Raw genomic sequence first — 7099 nt, forward strand, 5'->3', positions numbered from 1 at the left:
ATCATCGTGTCTGTCTGAGCGCTTTCGGTCATGGAAACGTTAGGCGACTAGCAAGGAATAACACTTAACACTTTCTCACAAGCAAAGAGCGGCGAGCACAAGCGCTGTCGAGTTTGTTCTTTCACCAAGGGGCTATGATGATATATGCAGGAAATCAGGAGTATCCAATTTCCCAAAGGTCACAAAGTTGGCAGAGAGCAGAGCATAGCCTCCCATTTTTAGCTTGGGCCTACCTTTATTCTCAGCTATGTCGATATATTTTTCACAGCCGTACGTACTGCTAGCTTAGTTCAGACAAAGAACCTGGTCCACACAAAACAGAAAAATCCAGCCAAGCAGCTGATGCGGTGAACCGGGTGTTTTTCCACTTGTGTTGCGGTGGGTCGATCATCTCCGTTGTGTTGTGCCGATAGTGGCCGGACCTGCCTGCTCGAGGACATGTTCGCATGAGCCGCATCATCCGGTGCACGCACGCACGCAAGTGGCATTCTGTTACTAATGCTTTCTTTGTCGGAGATAATCAGATAAGCATATGTTCCAACAGATGAAATAAACAGCAACACAACTGAATCGATGCGATTTTTTGCAAAGCAGAGAGCCGGGAATGTCAGAGGAGGCAGAGTATAGTGGCTCAACAAAGAGAAACTCGAACTGCGATTTGTGATCTAGAGGCGTGAAGCTTCACAGTAGCAAAGGGATTTTTTGTCTGCCTGTTCCGGAGTTTCAGAGGACTTCTTGAGAGAAGGGCAAGACCAGGGCAGGTTCCTGCTCCTGTAAAATATAAGTAGGCTCACCTAAAAGTCGAGCTGGAACCGTTCGTCCGTAGGAAGCAGAGTGGCGCCTCGATCACTTGCTCAGGCAGCGCCGGGTCCGTCTCCAATTTTGTAATGCGACATGGATGCTGATGCCGGCAGTTGCAACAGTTTTCTGCACAGCAACTGCGGAGTAATCATGCACCACAGACCGACACAGTGGTTCATTAACAACAGGTTAACTGTTTTCTAATCGTTCACAGTACGTGCCTGTATGTCCGGAATCTTGAATCTTGACGCTCGTATGCGGCACCGGTCATGTGTGTATGCGGCGGCCGCAGCCTAGCCAAGACTAGTTGGGTCTAGTTACACTGCACTGCACGTGTGTAGTGTAGTTGTTGAACAGTTTTGCTCCTCAGTACAATTAAGTAATTCGAAAATGATTAGCTAGGGGTCCAAGACCAGCGATTGAGAGTGTGACTCCGTATCACTACTTTATTGCGGGCTGCCAAGCCAACAAAAGTTGAATAATGCGGAAGGACTAAGAAATATGCAGAAGAAGCTAAAACATGTCTGCAGCTGCCCTGAGTGCTACTACCTTTAATCAAGTTTTTCTTAGCATGTTGATGATTGATGCTTTCTTGGAAAGTGTGTCGACAGAAACATGTTGATGCTTTCTTGGAACGAGGATACTCCCTCCGGTCCTTTTTACTCTCCATATTAGAATTCTTTAAAGTCAAACTTCATAAAGTTTGACCATATTTATATGAAAAAATATCAACATCTGCCATGATAAAGTTATACAATATGAAACTTTAAGTCATGACACATCTTTTGATATTGATTTCAGATTGTAAATGTTGGTACTTTTTTTCTATAAAGTTGGTCAAACTTTACGAGGCTTGACTTCAGTCAAATCTTATATGCGAACTAAAAAGGACCGGAGGAAGTACAAGTTGTGGGTCGTTGTTCTAACATAGTACTACAAGTGGTATCAGAGATGCAACTTGCTGGATCGCAACCAACTTGCTGGAATAAAAATTGCATTTCTTCTTAGCCGACGGTGCGATTTCAGAGTGACATGGTTTTTTTTTTCAAAAAGGGGATTCCCGGCCTCTGCATCAGAACGATGCATACGATCAATTTATTAAAAATATAAATAGGTTCAACAAGGTCTTAGAGTCTCACAAAGAGCCAAAAGGACCAAAAACAAACTGACCATGAAAAGCCACAACCGGCTGGCATAAGAAGGACAGGTAAACTAATTGTCTATCCTATTACATGGCCGCCATCCAAACCGGTTGAAGATATCTCGCGCTACCATCTCCCAGCGGGTAGATCCAGTAACCAAACGCTCCCTGGCCTCCATCGGAGTGAGTAGCGACCACATATGGATCAACGCAGTGGCTCAGAAAATAACCTGCAAAAAATAAATATTTGTTGTTCTGTTAAAGACCAAATCATTTCTGCAGTTCCAGACTGCCCATAATAAAGCACAAACTCCTACTCAAATATGTCTCGCTATTTCGGTCTCTATCCCGTTAAGCCATGTTTCAAATAACGTGTTGACAGAACTCGGTGGAGTAATATTAAATGCAATATGGATTGTTCGCCATAAGACTTTTGCTAACAGGCAATCAAGAAAAAGGTGTTTAATGGTTTCCTTCCGATCACAGAAACTACACCTAATAGATCGTGTCCAATTACGTTTTGCCATGGTGTTGATATGTTTTTGGAGTTGGTATTTGTATCTGTGTTTGGTAAGATAGAGACAGCAGCAATACATGCATACGTGGTGCCTACTTGCACTACTGGTTATTATGCGCTCGAACAGTTAAATGCAGGATTATGCCGCTCATTTCTTCTGAAGATTTACACGTTCAAACGGATAGGATTGAACGGGAAAATTAAAGGCAAGAGATTTGAATGTGAACTCGCATGTAGGACACCGTCATGACCAAGCCAACATGACCTATACGTAGAAAAATTCTAGCGCGAAGCGTGTGGAGTGCACTGAAGCATGATACATTGACTGGCTGTTTCTTACATGTGCCTAGATCAGTGGTGCCAACTGGGTCTTTGGATTGATGTCTAACTTTGCCACTTCTAATTAATCTCATCACGGAACATGCATGATGCATGCAGACATTCAACAAAAAAAATGCATGTGAATATATGCACGCCACTTCCATTTTCAATCTATTTGGCTACAGAGGGAAGGACACTTGTGTTGAATTGACACAATTGATGTTATGCTATGAGATACATTCGTCATGAGTTAATTGTTTTATAACACAGAGAAAGTTATATGTTTGCATAATTTCTTAGACTATAAGAGTATCGAGTTTCTTCATACTTTCTTCATGAACTTTGAGGTTTGTTAAACGTTATCTGTAATAGGGTGACGGGTTCACGGAAAAGTATGATAAGGAATTTGGTTGCACAAGATTGGGATTTTCTACTCCGATGATGGAGAGATATTATTAGGGCCCTCTCGATTTTACGTTATCCATCTTGATGACGTTGCCAATGGACACGTGATCCACCTCAAACAATTGGGATCTCACCCTCTAGGTGAAACAATATCGGATAGCCGAGTCGGACGATGACGATGTCCTTGATGTCTTTTCCTCCCTAGAGGCGTCATTTTGCTTTGTGTGGCCGCGCTTTTGCCTAGTGCAGGTAGTTGGTCAGTCTTTCGACCGGTTATTTCCAAATTAATCGTGTTGTGTGTTGTTTTTGTGTTTGATTTCTCTTATGTATTGATGAATAAACTCTCTTCTTTTTATTGCAAAATTGTGAGAGCTCCCCATTGTGTGATGAGGTTCCGTAGAACAATTTATTTTTTCGTAAGGTAGAAATTTGTGATCGAACTGTCTTGAGAAAAGAAAATGTGATCCAACCGTATTCTAAACGAAGAGAAAAGAAGAAACAAAAAAGTACTGTGTGATTGATCGAACACCCACCATCCGTTGGACCGGGAAGTACTGTACTGCAGCAAAGAGTACCCGTGCGAGCAAACGGCGTGATTGGACGGCGTAAAGATAGACAGACCCGCCGGCCGGGCCCCTGCGCCGTCTGCTTTTTCGTATGCTCGCAACGGCCTCTGCGCTGTGCGCCACGAATCCCACGAAAGTGACCCCTGCAACCTGCTGCATGCGTCGTCCATGACGGGACGGGAGGAGGGAATCCAAGCAGATCCGGCCGCGGCAGGACCGCGTCGAGACGACCCACCCTCACCTCCCTCCTCTCTCTCCCACGATCGAAAGCACCCGTTCAACGCCTCACCACCCAAACGAAAGCCGCCGTTGCGTGGACGCGAATGCGGCTCCGGCCGCCAGCCGCAGCCGGGATTGTTCCCGCGTTGATAGAGGGGCGACGAGTCCGGGAAATATCCACGTATTTTTCGCTCCGGCCGCATTGCCACGGCCCGTCCGGATTGGTGGTGCACGCACGCACGGCGCCCCTGTCCTGCCGGTCGCCATATGCTCTAGTGTTACAGTCTAGAGGCTCTAGCTGCGGCCGTCTCCACTTGGTTCTCCAACAGCGACTCCATCGGCGACTTGTGATCAGCTGTGACCTGCGAATGTGCAAGAGTCGGACAAGTTACCGATCGAGCTGTTTTGCCCCGCCCACGCGTCTTGGTCTCTGTCATGCATGTGTTGTGATGGTGAGATGTAACTTGAGCTGTTCTTTCACCTGCGCAAGCAATATTGACGTGCGGGTACTCAACTGCGTAAATTTTCCATGGAGATCCTCGGTGCCGCTTTCTCAAAGCATACATCATCATTAGGGCTTGTACAAGGTGTTTATGAAAGGTGCTTAGAAAAATAAATCAGCCTTTTCTTAAGTACCAATGTTTATTTGTACAAGGTAGACGTTTAATTAGGCATCACTTCTGTAGAAATAGGCATTGGTGCTTCAAAAAAATCTGGTTTATTTTTCCAAGAACCTAGCATTGTACAAGGTCTTAGGGGTTTTAGGGCATCTCCAGTGCCAAACAACAAAATTTTTTTTGAGAACTTGGCAAACAACAGATGACAACCTCTATTTGTCCCCGTAAAGAACACATTTGTCCGCAAAAATACTGGAGGCCCAACGCCGTCCCCCATGTGTCCTCCCACATTTAGCCGGTCAACATTTTTGCTCATTTTTTTCCAACCAAATCTGAATACTCTAAAGGCATATAGTTTAAACACAGAAATAGATAGTGCAAATTAAAAAAATAGTTTAATTGGGAATATAGTGTTCAAACATAAATATTATTCATAGGACATTGTTCAAACAAAAAAAATGAAGGAAATCACAAATCTGTTGGTTCCCATAATGTATCCACAAAGGGTCTATGAGATAATCGAGAAGTATGTTTTCCAGGTGACCAGATCTATCAAAATCAACATTACCCAAATCATCGCCATCATCCTCCACAGCCATGTTGCACATCACATGTGCAGTTACTATCTCCAGCAATATTGAATGATGTCACGTAGTAGCAGGTCCATAAACAAAAGCCCAGCAAGCTTGTAGCACCATGCCCTGCTGAAATATCGGATTGGCTGCAAAAGAGGCACAATAGAGATCAACATGGACCTTTGCCTACTTCGATTAATAGTTATCCCGCGCGAGGTAGAAACCTTGAGGTTGAGAACATGCACACCTCCCTTCTCCAATGCTTCGAGGATATATACTCAACATCATCATGAACTCATAATCGTCATTATCGCCATCCAATAATGATGACTCAAAGAACTCATTTTAAGTAAAACTGTCACATGTGTCCTCCAGAAATGTGAAAATAATTGGTCAAACTGTGTTCAAACATTTTTGTCGAACATCTGGTGTCTGAGGTAGACGACATCGGCTAGGACATACTGGGATAGTGTGTAGGGCAGCAAGCATATTTAGGGGCGATGCTTGGGGTGGGCGTTAGACTACGGACAACACTCGTGTGTAGGTCGAGTGTTCAAGATGGGCACAAGACAGGGTCAGGGTTGATTTTGCTTTGACAGATTAGTGACCCCGCTGTCTGCCCGGGCATAGAAGGGGTTGGGGAGCCCGGCAGTAGATGCTCTAATATCCTTCTATCCATACTATCCAGACAGACATTACTAAACAGTATAACTCAGCGAGCTACAGCCTTCCACATCGATTTGACGTTTTGAACCATCCGATCAACTCGTTTAATGTTACAGATCGTTCTGTTACACAGCGCACCTTTTCACCGGTCGCCCCACTCATCCAGGCTTGCCCAATGTTATCGGGCCGCTGCTTCGAGATCGACTTGGGCGGCTTCTCATTCGTCAATCAGTTGAGTATTTTGTTTTTTGCATCGAGCGCCACAAGCCCACCAGCATTACCTCCACTTCCCCATCGGCCCAGGCCGTCCCTTCCCATTTTGTCGCTCTATAATGTCAGCCTTGAAACCGTCGGCAGCGCCATAATGAGGATCAAGGCCAATGGTATTCCTTCAGTAACAGTCCACCGTAAAGTGCATGCCTACATTTTTGATTCCCCTCGCTCTTTCCTCGAAGTTGATAGTGCTAATCGTGCTGTTCTCTTTGGTGATTGTTCATGAATCATGGAGGCGGCGACGACGACAAGCGAGAGAGCTTTGCCCCGGTGTAGGCGAGCGATTAGTATAAGGAGGACAGGGGCGGAGGCAGGATTTGAGCATAGGCGGAGGCAGGTTCGACAATGAGAAAAAAAACATAACATAGTAAATCTATCGAGTGATTTTGATTGATACCTAAATATGCTTCTCGTTGTTTGCTCGAACCAATCCCCCAAAAAAGGAATGTACTGGTTCTTCTCATCACGACTATGCACAAACCCAAGCACAATCGATGAATTTTTTTAATCCAAATGACAGAATCAGTGTATTATTATCTAATTTTTAGTATCAATTTGTGAGGATAAAACAGGAGATTGCTGCATCTAACTAATTGCACCAAAATCAAAAATCGATGTAATCTTAATCCTAATGCGGATCGGTATTGTCAGATCGAACAAACTAATGAAGAGCGACTCACCACAAATTTTCTTGCGCATCGTCGTGGTCATCGGGCGCAACGTGACAGCTTCCACCATCGGTGGTGATCGCCTTTGACCTGCAAGGTGCGGCGCCGCCTACCTTTTGCCAACCGGCGAACTGCCCTAGGCGGGTGCGAGTCGTGCGTGATGCGTCCTGGGCGACTAGGCGGCTGTTTGTTTTCAATAGTGGGCTGGCGAACTAGCACGATGGTAAGCTGAATTATTGGGCTTCAAAAAATCAACTCCTTTGCTTCTTTACGTCGCTGGGCTCGCTACAGGCCTAAAGAGCAAAATCTAATCAATTTAAGCCTAATTAC

The sequence above is a fragment of the Triticum dicoccoides genome, chromosome 4A (genome assembly GCF_002162155.2).
Source record: "Triticum dicoccoides isolate Atlit2015 ecotype Zavitan chromosome 4A, WEW_v2.0, whole genome shotgun sequence".
Lineage (NCBI taxonomy): Eukaryota > Viridiplantae > Streptophyta > Magnoliopsida > Poales > Poaceae > Triticum > Triticum dicoccoides.